This window comes from Zalophus californianus, chromosome X, assembly GCF_009762305.2.
Source record: "Zalophus californianus isolate mZalCal1 chromosome X, mZalCal1.pri.v2, whole genome shotgun sequence".
In the NCBI taxonomy this organism is placed as follows: Eukaryota; Metazoa; Chordata; class Mammalia; order Carnivora; family Otariidae; genus Zalophus; species Zalophus californianus.
Window position 1 is genome coordinate 48368738 of NC_045612.1, and position 16036 is coordinate 48384773.

Below are 16036 nucleotides of genomic sequence, written 5' to 3' on the forward strand. Positions count from 1 at the left end.
CTCCCCCGTGCTTGCATATGCAGGTGCTCTTTCTCTATCAAATAAATAAACTTTAAAAAAATAGATGAGTATGGTTCTATCTGGTTGGACTCAGAGTATAATCTAGTCTATTTCTAAAAAGGGTAAGCCTTTATTCTCCAAATACAGACTTACCTATTGATTGAACATCCCTTCTGTCTATATTCCTTGTCTGTTTCCTCCTTAATAATTACAAGCCTATGTTTCTCAGGCTAATAGCTCACACAGGGACCGTCAAACACCAGTCACTGCTATCTTGAAAATGATTATTGTTATATAAATAAATATGGCTGCAAGAACATAAGTTGTGTTTTTTTCTGGGTGCTTATTATTTTTATTTTATTTTCCTCATCCTTTGAGCAGGCTAAGCTGTACAAGCTTAATATTGATTCCTACTGAGTCTTCTTTCCCATCTTGCAAGATGGTCGGTGAAAAAGCTGAGAAGCCAGATACTAAGGAGAAGAAACCTGAAGCCAAGAAGGCTATGATGGTGGGAAGGGTTTTATTTATTTATTTATTTTAAATTTTATTTTATTATGTTAGTCACCATACAATACATCATTAGTTTTTGATGTAGTGATTCACAATTCATGGTTTTCGAATAACACCCAGTGCTTCATGCAGTACTTGCCCTCCTTAAATCCCATCACCCGGCTAACCCATCCCCTCTGCCCCCTCCCTTCTAAAACCTTCAATTTGTTTCTCAGAGTCCATAGTCTCTCATGGTTCGTCTCTCCCTCCGATTCCCCCCCCTTCATTTTTCCCTTCCTTCTCCTAGTGTCCTCCATGCTACTCCTTATGTTCCACAAATAAGTGAAACCATATGATAATTGACTTTCTCTGCTTGACTTATTTCACTTAGCATAATCTCCTCCAATCCCATCCATGTTGATGTAAAAGTTGGGTATTCATCCTTTCTGATGGCTGAGTAATATTCCATTGTATATATGGACCACATCTTCTTTATCCATTCATCTGTTGAAGGGCATCTCAGCTCTTTCCACAGTTTGGCTATTGCAGACATTGCTGCTATGAACACTGTGGTGCATATGGCCCCTCTTTTCACTACGTCTGTGTCTTTGGGGTAAATACCCAGGAGTGAAATTTCTGGGTCATAGGGTAGCTCTATTTTTAATATTTTGAGACATCTCCACACTGTTCTCCAAAGTGGCTGTACCAACTTGCATTCCCACCAACAGTGAAAGAGGGTTCCCCTTTCTCCACAACCTCTCCAACATTTCTTGTTTCTTGCCTTGTCAATTTTTGCCATTCTAACTGGTGTAAGGTGGTATCTCAATGTGGTTTTGATTTGAATTTCTCTGATGGATAATGATGATGAACATTTTTTCATGTGTCTGTTAGCCATTTGTATGTCTTCTTCAGAGAAGTGTATTTTCATGTCTGCCCATTTTTTGACTTGATTACTTGTTTTTTGGGTGTTGAGTTTGAGAAGTTCTTTACAGAACTTGGAAATCAGTGCTTTGTCTGTAGTGTCATTTGCAAATATCTTCTCCCATTCTGTGGGTTGCCTCTTTGTTTTGTTGACCTTTTCCTTTGCTGTGCAGAAGTTTTTATCTTGATGAAATCCTAAAAGTTCGTTTTTGCTTTTGGTTCACTAGCCTTTGGAGATGTATCTTGAAAGAAGTTGCTGTGGGTGATGTCAAAGAGGTTACTGCCTATGTTCTCCTTTTGGATATTGATGGATTCCTGTCTCACATTGAGGTCTTTCATCCATTTTGAGTTTATCTTTGTGTAGGGTGTTAGAGAATGGTCGAGTTTCATTCTTCTGCATGTGGCTGTCCAATTTTCTCAGCACCATTTATTGAAGAGGCTGTCTTTTTTCCATTGCATATTTTTTCCTGCTTTGTCAAAGATTATTTGACCATAGAGTTGAGGGTCCATATCTGGGTTCTCTATTCTGTTCCATTGGTTTATATGTCTGTTTTTGTGCCAGTACCTTGGTGATCACTGATTAGTAATACAGCTTGAAATCGGGCAACATGATGTCCCTAGCTTTGTTTTTCTTTTTCAACATTTCCTTGGCAATTCAGGGTCTTTTCTGATGCCATACAAATTTTAGGATTGTTTGTTCCAGCACTTTGAAAAATGTCATTGGAATTTTGATCAGGATGGCATTGAAGGTATAGATTGCTCTGGGTAGCACAGACATCTTAACAATGTTTATTCTTCCGATCCATAAGCATGGAAAGTCTTTCCATCTTTTTGTGTCTTCTTCAATTTCTTTCATGAGCGTTCTGTAGTTCCTAGAGTATAGATCCTTTACCTCTTTGGTTAGGTTTATTCCAAGGTATCTAATAATTTTTGGTGCTATTGTAAATGGAATCGTTTCTCAAATTTCTTTTTCTACAGTTGCACTCTTAGTGTATAAGAAAGCAACTGATTTCTGCATATTGACTGAACATGAGGAATGTTCCCTCTATCCCTATACTCTGAAGAGTTTTAATCAGGAAAGGATGCTGTATTTTATCAAATGCCTTTTCCACATCAATTGAGAGGATTGTATTGTTTTTCTCTCTCCACTTATCAATGTGCTCTATCACATTGATTGATTTGCGAATGTTCACTCACCCTTGCATCCTGGGGATAAATCCCACTTGGTCATGGTGGATGATCCTTTTAATGTATAGTTAGGATTTTGTTGAGAATTTTGGAATCCATATTCATCGGGGATATTGGTCTGAAATTCTCCTTTTTGATGGGGTCTTTGCCTGGTTTGGGGATTAAGGTAATGCTGGCCTCATAGAATGAGTATGGAAGTTTCCTTCTGTTTCTATTTTTTGAAACAGTTTCAGTAGAATAGGTATTATTTCTTCTTTGACTGTTTGGTAGAATTCCCCAGGGAATCCATCAGGCCCCGGACTCTTGTTTTTTACTGATTATTGGCCTATTCAGGTTGTCAATTTCTTCCTATTTCAGTCTTGGGAGTTTATAGGTTTTCAGGAAAGCATCCATTTCATCCAGGTTGCTCAGCTTATTGGCATATAGTTGTTGATAATAATTTTTAATAATTGTTTCTATTTCCTTGGTGTGAGTCGTGATCTCTCCCCTTTCATTCATAATTTTATTAATTTGAGTCCTTTGTTTTTTCTTTTGGATAAGTCTGGCCAGTGGTTTATCGATCTTATTAATTCTTTCAAAGAGCCAACTTCTAGTTTTGTTGATCTCATCTACTGTGTTTCTGGTTTCTAATTCATTGATCGCTGCTCTAATCTTAATCATTTCTCTTCTAATGCGTGGCTTAGGCATCGTTTTTTGCTTTTTCTCTTGTTCTTTAAGGTATAGAGTTAGATGGTGAATTCGGGATGCTTCTATTTTTTTGAGTGAGGCTTGGATGGCTATGTATTTCCCCCTTAGGACTTATTTTGCTGTATCCCAAAGGTTTTGGACTGATGTGTTTTTGTTCTCATTGGTTTCCATGAATTGTTTAAGTTCTTCTTTGATTTCCTGGTTGACCCAAACATTCTTGAGCAGAGTGGTCTTTAGCTTCCAGTGTTTGAATTTCTTCCAAATTGTTTCATGTGACTGAGTTCCAATTTTAAAGCATTATGGTCTGAGAATATGCAGGGAATAATCTCAATCTTTTGGTAACCGGTGAGACCTGATTTATGAACCAGTATGTGGTCTATTCTGGAGAAAATTCCATGTGTGCGCGAGAAGAATGAATATTCTGTTGTTTTAAGGTGCAATGTTCTGTATATATCTATGAGGTCCATCTGGTCCAGTGTGTCATTCAAAGCTCTTGTTTCATTGTTGAGCTTCTGCTTAGGTGATCTGTCCATTGCTGAGAGTGGAGTATTGAGGTGTCCTACAATTAACATATTGTTATCAATATGACTCTTTATTTTGGTAAACAGTTGGCTTATGTAGATGGCTGCTCCCATGTTGGGGGCATAGATATTTACAATTGTTAGATCTTCTTGTTGGATAGACCCTTTAAGAATGATATAGTGTCCTCAATGGAATATTATGCAGCCATCAAAAGGAATGAGATCTTGCCATTTGCAACGACGTGGATGGAACTGGAGGGTGTTATGCTGAGTGAAATAAGTCAATCAGAGAAAGACATGTATCATATGACCTCACTGATATGAGGAATTCTTAATCTCAGGAAACAAACTGAGTGTTGCTGAGTGGTGGGGGGTGGGAGGGATGGGGTGGCTGGGTGATAGACATTGGGTAGGGTATGTGCTATGGTGAGCGCTGTGAATTGTGCAAGACTGTTGAATCACAGATCTGTACTTCTGAAACAAATAATGCAAGATATGTTAAGAAAAAAGAAAAAGAAGAAGATAGCAGGAGGGGAAGAATGAAGGGGAGTAAGTCGGAGGGGGAGAGGACCCATGAGAGACGATGGACTCTGAAAAACAAACTGAGGGTTCTAGAGGGGAGGGGGTGGGGGGATGGGTTAGCCTGGTGATGGGTATTAAGGAGGGCACGTTCTGCGTGGAGCACTGGGTGTTATGCACAAACAATGAATCATGGAACACTACATCAAGAACTAATGATGTAATGTATGGTGATTAACATAACAATAAAAAAAGAATGATATAGTGTCCTTCTGTGTCTCTAACTACAGACTTTAGTTTAAAATCTAATTTGTCTGTTGTAAGAATTGCTACCCCAGCTTTCTTTTGAGGTCCGCTGGCATGAAAGATGGATCTCCATCCCTTCACTTTCAGTCTGGATATATCTTTAGGTTCAAAATGAGTCTCTTGTAGACAGCATATGGATGGGTCCTGCTTTTTTATCCAATCCAGAACCCTGTGCCGTTTTATGGGAGCATTTAGGCCATTCACGTTGAGAGTGATTATTGAAAGATATGAATTTATTGTCATCATGTTGCCTGTGAAGACCTTGTTTTCATAGACTGTCCCTGTAAGTGTCTGTTGTATATCACTCTTGGGGTCTTTCTCCTTTTATAGAACCCCCTTAATATTTCTTGCAGGGCCGGCTTCATGGTCACATATTCTTCCAGTTTCTGCCAGTCTTGGAAGCTCTGCATCTCTCCATCCATTCTAAATGACAGACCTGCCGATAAAGTATTCTTGGCTGCATATTCTTCTCGTTTAGTACCCCGAATACATCTTGCCAGCCCTTTCTGGCTTGCCAGGTCTCTGTGGATAGGTCTGATGTTATTCTGATGTTCCTCCCTCTGTAAGCAAGGAATCTCTTCCCCCTAACTGCCCTTAAGATGGTTTCCTTGGCTCTAAGATTTGCGAGTTTTACTATTACATGCTGGGATGTTGGCTTGTTTTCCTTGATCTTGCGAGGGGTCCTCTCTGCCTCTAGGATGCGAATGTTTGTTTCATTCCCCAGATTAGGTACATTCTCAGCTATGATTTGCTCAAATATATCTTCTAGTCCTCTCTCTCTCTCTCTCCACCCCCTCAGGGATTCCCATAATTCTGACCTTGGTATGTTTCATGGTGTCACTTATTTATCTGGTTCTATTTTCATGGATTTTGAGTTGTTTTTCTCTGGCCTCCTCTTTTCCCTTCTTGTCTATTAATTGATCTTCTAGGCCACTAATTCGTTCTTCTGCCTCACTTACCCTAGCTATTAGGTTATCTAGATTAAATTGGATCTCATTGATAGCATTTTTAAGTTCTGCCAGTTCATCTTTCATTTCTGCCCTTAGAGACTCTGTGTTGCCATTAATTGATTTCTCCATTCTAACTATTGTTTTCACAATTGTTAGCCTGAATTCCATCTCTGACATCTTGGGTATATCTGTATCCATCTGTAAATCTGTGGCTTAAGTCATAGTCTCTGAATATTTCTTATTTTGGGGGTTCCTCCTCCTAGTCATTCTGTTGAGGGGTGGTTGAGGGAATGTATAGAGTCCAAATTATTGACCACAACCCAAGTAAATTGCACTTGTTTTCTAGGGACCTTAGCGTTGCTGGCCTTTTGATCTCCCAGCCTGTCTTCTGGGGGAGGGGCCTGCCATGCTGCTGCTCAGGCAACCCTGTTTGGGCAGAGTTGCCCTCCCCCCTGTGGTGGGGGATGGGCTCAGTGAAAACTGTTTTTTTGGGGCCTTTGTTCTCTGGCGGCTTTCCCTGGCAGGTTTCCACATCTCTTTGAGAGTCAGAGCAGAAGAGACCATTTCCAACCTTCTGCCTCAGAGCAGAGAGATTGCAGTCTGTTCTTCAGTGAGCTCTCCAGGCCACACTATCTCTGTTTCTGTCTGTGCTGCTATAAACTGCAGCGTCCTGGGTTTTGCTCCCCTCAGTAGCACTCCCAGTCCTCACCTCCAGGTCGGGGCACTTCTCTGCCCTTTGAGCTTCTAAAGCTGCCAGCTGTCCAAAGTTCACAGTTGTGGTCCCGCTGTTCAGGGTTTCCCTCTGGAGGGCTGCCCTAAAGTCCTTTCCTCACTGCTACCAGTCTGTGAGTCTGTGCCCCGTCCCCAGCGTGGGAAGCTATTGCTCACAGGTGGTGTAGGATCCCGATTGCCAGGCTCCCTCCCGCGCTCTTTATCCTCCAATATCTGCCCGCGAAATCATGGCTCCCTGCTTTGTACCTCAAAACCAACCACCTGTGATATTCTGTTTGTAGAAATTCAGATCTATCTTCTTACATCTCAGGCTGATTTTGTGGGTATTCAGAGTGGTCTGGTAGATGTCCAGCTCAGTTCTGGGAACCAGTTGGAATAAGGTCCCCTACTCCTTTGTCATCTTTCCCCACCTCTGCTGGTGGCAAGGTTAAGAAGGGTAACCTCAAGACTAAAATGCCAAAGAAGGGGAAGCCCCACAGCAGCAGAAACCCTGTCTAATCAGAGGAATTGGCAGATATTCCCCATCAGCTATGTATTCCCGAAAGGTCATGTACAAGATGAAGTATTCAACAGCTAAATCCAGGTTTGAAAAGAAGAAAGAGAAGGTTCTTGCTACTGTCACAAAACCAGTTGGTTGTGAGAAGAATGGCATCAGAGTAGTTAAACTTCACAAAATGCCTGTGTATTATCCTACTGAAGATGTGCCTTGAAAACTATTGAGCCATGGCAAAAAAGCTTTCAGTCAGCATGTGAGAAAAGTTCAAACTAGCCTCACTCCTGGCCATTTTGATCATCCTCACTGGGAGCCACAAAGGCAAGATGGTGGTTTTCTGAAGCAACTGAGCAGTGGCTTGCTTCTTATGACTGGACTTCTGGCCCTGAAATGAGTTCCTTTATGTAGAACACCGCCAAATTTTGTCATTGCCACCTCCACCAAAATTGATACCAACAATGTGAAAATCCCAAAATATCTCACTGATGCTTATTTTAAGAAGAAGATACTTTGTAAACCCAGACACCAGGAAGGTGAGATTTTCAACACTGAGAAGGAGAAATATGAGATTACAGAGCAGCACAAGGTTGATCAGAAAGCTGTAGACTAGCACATTCTACCAATAATTAAAGCTGTTCCTCAGATTCAGGGCTACCTCTGCTGTGTTTTCTCCCACAAATGGAATTTATCCTCACAAGTTGGTGTTCTAAATGTCTTACAAGGAACCAAAATTTGTATGGAGCCACAATTGGCCCCAAATGGCCAAAGCAATTCTGAAAAAGAAAAACAAAACTGGGGGCATCACAATTCAAGTTATTTTCAAGTCATTTTACAAAGCTGTAGTCATCAAGACAGTATGGTACTGGCAAAAAACAAACCCACAGATCAATGGAACAGAATAAAGAACCAAGAAATGGGCCCATGACTATATGGCCAACCAATCTTTGACAAAACATAAAAGAATATCCAATGGAAAACAGTCTCTTCAACAAATGGTGTTGGGGAAACTGGAGAGCAACATGCAGAAGACTGAAACTGAACCACTTTCTTACACCATACACAAAATGACATTCAAAATGGATGACAGACCTAAATGTGAGACAGGAAACCATCAAAATCCTCGAGAACACAGGCACAAACCTCTTTGACCTCAGCTGTAGCAACTTCTTACTAGACACGTTTCCAGAGGCAAGGGGAACAAAAGCAAAAATGAACTATTGGGACTTCATCGAGATAAAAATCTTCCACACAGTGAAGAAACAATCAACAAAACTAAAAGGCAGCCTATGGAATAGGAGAAGATATTTATAAATGACATATCTGATAAAGGGTTGGTATCCAAAATCTATAAAAGACTTAACAAACTTAACACCCAAAAAACAAATGATCCAGTTAAGAAATGGGCAGAAGGCATGAATAGACACTTTTGCAAAGAAGACATCCAGCTGACTAACAGACACATGAAAAGATGCTCAACATTACTCATCATCAGGGAAATACAAATCAAAACCATGATGAGTACCACTCCACACTGTCAGAATGGCTAAAAATAACAACACAAGAAACAACAGGTGTTGGTGAGATGTGGAGAAAGGGAAAGCCTTGTGAAGAGTTGGTGGGAATACAAACTGGTGCAGCCACTCTGAACAATATGGAGGTTCCTCAAAAAGTTCAAATAGAACTACTGTAGGGGCGCCTGGGTGGCTTAGCCATTAAGCGTCTGCCTTTGGCTCAGGTCATGATCCCAGGGTCCTGGGATCAAGCCCTGCATCGGGCTCCCTGCTCTGCGGGAAGCCTGCTTCTCCCTCTCCCACTCCCCCTGCTTGTGTTCCCTCTCTCACTGTGTCTCTCTCTGTCAAATAAATAAATAAATAAATAAATAAATAAATAAATAAATAGAATCTTTAAAAAATAGAACTACTGTACAATCTAGTAATTGTACTACTAGGTATTTACCCAAAGGATACAAAAATACAGATTCAAAGGGGTACATGCATCCTGATGTTTATAGCAGCATTATCAACGATAGCCAAACTGGAGAGAGCCCGAATGTCCATCAACTGATGAATGGATAATGAAGATATATATAATGGAATATTACTCAGCCAACAAAAAATGTAATCTTGCCATTTGCAATGACATGGATAGAGCTAAAGTGTATTATGCTAAGAGAGGTAGTCAGAGAAGGACAAATACCATATGATCTCACTTATATGTGAAATTTAAGAAAGAAAACAGATGAACATGTGGGAAGGGGGAAAAGAAAAAAGAGAGAGGGAAACAAACCATAAGAGACTCTTAATGATAGAGAACAAACTGAGGGTTGTTGGAGGGAGGTGGGTAGGAGATGGGCTAGATGGGTGATGGGTATTAAAGATGAATCACTGAATTCTACTCCAGAAACCAATATTGCACTGTATGTTAACTAACTAAAATTTAAAATAAATAAATAAATAAATAAAAATTTTTCAAAGAACCTAATTAAATAAGTGATCCATTAAAAAATATTGATTCCTAAAAAAATATTTAAAAATATTGATTCTTATCACTGCAAATCTCAGGATTGGTAGGAGTAGTCTCCATGATGAAAATGAAAGTGATGGTAAATTGTTGCACATATTAATTGACTTCCAGTTAATTACACAATACCACATAGCCACATTTCAGCTGTGCTGCAGGGGAGAAAGGCCTGAGTACATGATTATAGTCTTATTGAGAAAGATGTCTTTCTTTAGGGTAAGATCAGAAGTTTTTCCCCAAAAAATATATTTTTGGGAAACTTAGGTCCAACAGTGAGATATTCACACAGTCTGGAATCTGGAAGCAAAGAGAGGCTATAAATTTGACCCTCTTAACCCATTTCCCCAACACTTACCCCCTACCTCTGGCAACCACCAATCTGTTCTCTGTTTAATCCCACTCTTCAGAGTTAACAATTGTTAACAGATTGGTATAAATTCAGAATTTTAATATGCATATATAAACATATACAATCAGATATATAAATTATTTTGGTTTATAAAAATTGGACATTTTGTATACTTTTCTATGTTTTCTCATTTATCAGTATATCATGAATACTTTCCTACATAAATACATATTGATTCCCATCATTGCATGATTCCATAGTATCCCATTGTCAGCCTATTTAACCATTCCCTCATTAACAGAAATTTCATTTATTCCAGTTTTTTCTATATGAATTTATGCTACAACAAATATACTTGTACAATACAAGGTTTTTTTGTAACATAAATTATTAGAAATGGGAATCCTGGGTCAAATGTCTACATACTTAAATGTTGATAGATTTTGTCAAATTTCCTTTTAAAAAAGCTGCTTCAATTTAAACTCTCACTACCAATGTATAAGAAGGTCTGTTTCCTAGAACCCTTACCAATACTGTGTATTTTAATCCTTTAATTTTTTGCCAGTTTGAAAAAAACTTTTTGCCAGTTCCATGTTGTTTTAATGTGTATTTCATTCATAGCTGGTGAGACAGAGCATCTTCCCATATTTTTGATGGCCATTTATGTTCTTTCTTCTGCAGGACCTATTTCCACCAGAAATTACAGAGGGAAAATAAGACAGGTTTTGTGACAGAGCTCTGATAATGAGAAAGGTATGTCACCTATACTTAGGCAGAAAAATAAAAAGATAAGTGTTTCTTTTTATTAGAAGTACAAATATATCAAATGTATCATGATTGTGTAAGACGATAACTTTAGGAAAATTTGGGTGAAGGGTAGATGAACCTACTGTATTATCTTCGTGACACTTTTGTAAATCTAAAATTACTTCAAAATAAAAAAGTTTTAGCAACAACAACAACAAGTACAAATATGCTTTTTTAAATAATAAAAGCTGAAAGGAAAGTAGAATGCATCACTCTGTAAAAGATACACAGATAGTCTTCATAGTATATTTCAGAGACACTAAAGCAATCGAACAGAGGAAAACAGAGGAAATAAGGCTACTGAGGAAGCTGGCAGTGTACTTCTAACCATCCATCCATTTGTTCATTATTTGAAAAACATTCAATAAATATTTTCGAGCACCTACAATATGCTAATCACTGGGCATCTGGTGGTGAAAAAGATCTTAGTCTCTGGAGTAAGATTGACTGGGTTTGAATTTTGACTCCATCTCTTACACTGTGATCTTGTGTGAGTTGCTAAATGTCCTTGTGCTGCAGTTTCCTCATCTGTAAAATGCGTATGACAATAGTAGGTACCACATAGGGATGTTAAAAGGATTAAATGAGATTAATGCAAGTAAAGTTCTATGCACAGAATAAGCACCTAACAAGAGTTATATTTACAGTTCTTGACAAATGAATTTCTGCTTCCTACCCAAAATCAACTCTGGAGATAGAAGCCAGAGGGAAGCATAAATTCCAGGGAAAATAGCAACCACTCCAACAATACCACTGTAAAAAGCCCTGGAGATACTGAAAGCAGCCTTGAACTGTTGTGTGTAAAAGGTAGATGGTTGTAGCTTGGTTCAAGGGATGGCCAGAGGCATTGGTGATGAAGATCTGGATCTCTACAAACAGAATATCTCAGGCAGTTGGTTTCAAGGTATGAAGCAGGGAGCCATGATTCTGCAGGCAGATATCAGAGGATAAATGGCAGTGGGAGGGTGCCTGGCCATGGGGATCCTACACCGCCGGTGAGTGATAGCCTCGCACACTGGGGACAGCGCACAGAATCGCAGACCGGTAGCGGTGGGGAAAGGACTTTAGGGCAGCCACCAGGAGGGAAACCTGGAGCAGCGGGGTTGCATGTGTAAACTGGGAGTGGCTGGCGGTTTTAGAAGCAAAAAGGGCAGAGATGTGCCCTGAGCTGGAGGCAGGACTGGGAGCGCTGCAGAGGGGCACACAACCCAGGATGCTGCAGTTTATAGCAACACGGACAGGGACAGAAACGGAGACAGTGTGGCCTGGAGAGCTCACTGAACAGACTGCGATCTCTCTGCTCTGAGGCAGAGGGTTGGAAATGGTCTCTTCTGCTCTGACTCTCAGAAGAGACGCAGAAAGCCGCCAGAGAAAAAAAGCCCCCCAAAACTGATTCCCACTGAGCCCATCCCCTGCCACAGGGGGCAGGGCAACTCTGCCCAAACAGGGTTGCCTAAGTAACAGCACTGGCAGGCCCCTCCCCCAGAAGACAAGCTGGGAAAACAAGAGGCCAGCAACCCTAAGGTCCCTAGAAAACAGGTGCATCTTGCTTGGGTTCTGATCAATAATTTGGACTCTACATTCCCTCAACCACCCCTCAACAGAATGACTAGGAGGAGGAACCCCCAAAGTAGAAAAGATTCAGAGATTATGACTTATGTTGCAGATTTACAAGTGGATGCAGATATAATCAAGATGTCAGAGATGGAATTAGGCTAGCAATTGTGAAGACAATAGCTAGAATGGAGAAATCAATTAATGGCAACATAGAGTTTCTAAGGGCAAAAATGAAAGCTGAATTGGTAGAACTTAAAAATGCTATCAATGAGATCCAATCTAATCTAGATAATCTAACAGCTAGGGTACGTGAGGCAGAAGAACGAATAAGCGACCTGGAAGACGATATAATAGATAAAAAGGGAAAAGAGGAGGCCAGGGAAAAAAAACTCAGAGTCCATGAAAATAGAATCAGAGAAATAAGTGACACCATGAAGCGTTCCAATGTCAGAATAACTGGAATCCCGGAGGGAGTGGAGAGAGAGAGAGGACTAGAAGACATATTTGAGCAAATCATAGCTGAGAACTTCCCTAATCTAAGGAATGAAACAAACATTCATGTCCTAGAGGCAGAGAGGACCCTTCCCAAGTTCAAGGAAAACAAGCCAACACCCCGGCATGTGATAGTAAAACTCGCACATCTTAGGACAAAGGAAACCATCTTAAGGGCAGTTAGGGGGAAGAGATTCCTTACTTACAGAGGGAGGAACATCAGAATAACATCAGACCTATCCACAGAGACCTGGCAAGCCAGAAAGGGCTGGCAAGACATATTCAGGGTACTAAACGAGAAGAATATGCAGCCAAGAATACTTTATCTGGCAGGTTTGTCATTTAGAATGGATGGAGAGATGCAGAGCTTCCAAGACCGGCAGAAACTGAAAGAATATGTGACCATGAAGCCGGCCCTGCAAGAAATATTAAGGGGGTTCTATAAAAGGAGAAAGACCCCAAGAGTGATATACAACAGACATTTACAGGGACAGTCTATGAAAACAAGGTCTTCACAGGCAACATGATGACAATAAATTCATATCTTTCAATAATCACTCTCAACGTGAATGGCCTAAATGCTCCCATAAAACGGCACAGGGTTCTGGATTGGATAAAAAGGCAGGACCCATCCATATGCTGTCTACAAGAGACTCATTTTGAACCTAAAGATATATCCAGACTGAAAATGAAGGGATGGAAATCCATCTTCCATGCCAGCGGACCTCAAAAGAAAGCTGGGATAGCAATTCATATATCAGACAAATTAGATTTTAAACTAAAGTCTGTAGTTAGAGACACAGAAGGACGCTATATCATTCTTAAAGGGTCTATCCAACAAGAAGATCTAACAACTGTAAATATCTATGCCACCAACATGGGAGCAGCCATCTACATAAGCCAACTGTTAACCAAATTAAAGAGTCATATTGATAACAATACGTTAATTGTAGGAGACCTCAATACTCCACTCTTAGCAATGGACAGATCATCTAAGCAGAAAATCAAGGAAACAAGAACTTTGAATGACACACTGGACCAGATGGACCTCAGAGATATATGTAGAACATTCCACCCTAAAAGAACAGAATACTCATTCTTCTCAAGCACACATGGAACTTTCTCCAGAATAGACCACATACTGGGTCACAAATCAGGTCTCAACTGATACCAAAATATTGAGATTATTCCCTGCATATTCTCAGACCAAAATGCTTTGAAACTGGAACTCAATCACAAGAAAAAATTTGGAAGAAATTCAGACACTGGAAGCTAAATACCACTCTGCTCAAGAATGTTTGGGTCAACCAGGAAATCAAAGAAGAACTTAAACAATTCATGGAAATCAATGAGAACAAAAACACATTTGTCCAAAAGCAACCTTACCCCCCTAAGGGGGAAATACATAGCCATCCAAGCCTCACTCAAAAAAATAGAAAAATCCTGAATTCACCAACTAACTCTACACCTTAAAGAACTAGAGAAAAAGCAACAAACAATGCCTAAGCCACGCATTAGAAGAGAAATAATTAAAATTAGAGCAGAGATCAATGAATTAGAAACCAGAAACACAGTAGATGAGATCAACAAAACTAGAAGTTGGCTCTTTGAAAGAATTAATAAGATCAACAAACCACTGGCCAGACTTATCCAAAAGAAAAGAGAAAGGACCCAAATTAATAAAATTATAAATGAAAGGGGAGAGATCACGACTAACACCAAGGAAATAGAAACAATTATTAGAAATTGTTATCAACAACTATATGCCAATAAACTGAGCAATTTGGATGAAATGGATGCCTTCCTGGAAACCTATAAGCTGCCAAGACTGAAACAGGAAGAAATTGACAACCTGAATAGGCCAATAACCAGTAACAAGATTGAAGCAGGGATCAAAAACCTCCCAAAAAACAAGAGTCCAGGGCCTGATGGATTCCCTGGGGAATTCCACCAAACATTCAAAGAAGAAATAATACCTATTCTACTGAAGCTGTTTCAAAAAATAGAAACAGAAGGAAAACTTCCAAACTCATTCTATGAGGCCAGCATTACCTTAATCCCCAAACCAGGCAAAGACCCCATCAAAAAGGAGAATTTCAGACTGATATCCTTGATGAATAAGGATTCCGAAATCCTCAACAAAATCCTAGCTAATAGGATCCAACAATACTTTAAGAGAATCATCCACCACGATCAAGTGGGATTTATCCCCAGGATGCAAGGGTGGTTCAACATTCTCAAATCAACCAATGTGTTAGAACACATTAATAGGAGGGAGAAGAACCATATGGTCCTCCCAATTCATGCAGAAAAAGCATTTGAAAAAATACAACATCTTTTCCTGATTAAAATTCTTCAGAGTATAGGGATAGAGGGAACATTCCTCGAGTTCATAAAATCCATCTATGAAAAACCCACAGCGAATATCATCCTCAATGGGGAAAAGCTGAGAGCCTTTCCCTTAAGATCAGGAACACATCAAGGATGCCCACTCTTGCCACTATTGTTCAACATAGTACTAGAAGTCCTAGCAACAGCAATCAGACAACAAAAAGAAATAAAATATATTCAGATTGGCAAGGAAGAAGTCAAACTCTCTCTTTTCGCAGACGACATGATAATTTATGTGGAAAACCCAAAAGACTCCACCCCCAAATTACTAGAACTCATACAGCAATTCAGTAATGTGGCAGGAAACAAAATCAATGCACAGAAATCAGTTGCTTTCTTATACACTGACAATGCAACTGTAGAAAGAGAAATTAGAGAATTGAATCCATTTACAATAGCACCAAAAACCATAAGATACCTCGGAATAAACTTAACCAAAGAGGTAAAGGATCTATACTCTAGGAACTACAGAACGTTCATGAAAGAAATTGAAGAAGACACAAAAAGATGGAAAAATATTCCATGCTCATGGATCAGAAGAATAAACATTGTTAAAATGTCTATGCTACCCAGAGCAATCTATACCTTCAATGCCATCCTGATCAAAATTCCAATGACATTTTTCAAAGTGCTGGAGCAAACAATCCTAAAATTTGTATGGCATTAGAAAAGACCCCGAATCGCCAAGGAAATGTTGAAAAAGAAAAACAAAGCTGGGGACATCATGTTGTCCGATTTCAAGCTATATTACAAAGCTGTGATCACCAAAACAGCCTGGTACTGGCACAAAAACAGACATATAGACCAATGGTACAGAATAGAGAACCCAGATATGGACCCTCAACTCTATGGTCAAATAATCTTTTATAAAGCAAGAAGAAACATGCAATGGAAAAAATCCTCTTCAATAAATGCTGCTGGGAAAATTGGACAGCCACATGCAGAAGAATGAAACTCGACCATTCTCTAACACCATACACAAAGATAAACTCAAAATGGATGACAGACCTCAATGTGAGACAGGAATATATCAAAATCCTAGAGGAGAACATAGGCAGTAACCTCTTTGACATCACCCACAGCAACTTCTTTCAAGATACATCTCCAAAAGCTA

General features: G+C 39.7%; 1 protein-coding gene and 1 pseudogene across 2 annotated transcripts in view; one reads left to right on the forward strand and one right to left on the reverse strand.

Moving 5' to 3' along the window:
- TNMD (tenomodulin) overlaps window positions 1-16036 on the reverse strand; it is a 189270-nt gene that overhangs the window by 71025 nt on the left and 102209 nt on the right. The gene's annotated exons all lie outside the window — the stretch shown is intronic.
- On the forward strand, window positions 440-7516 carry LOC113930894 (annotated as a pseudogene).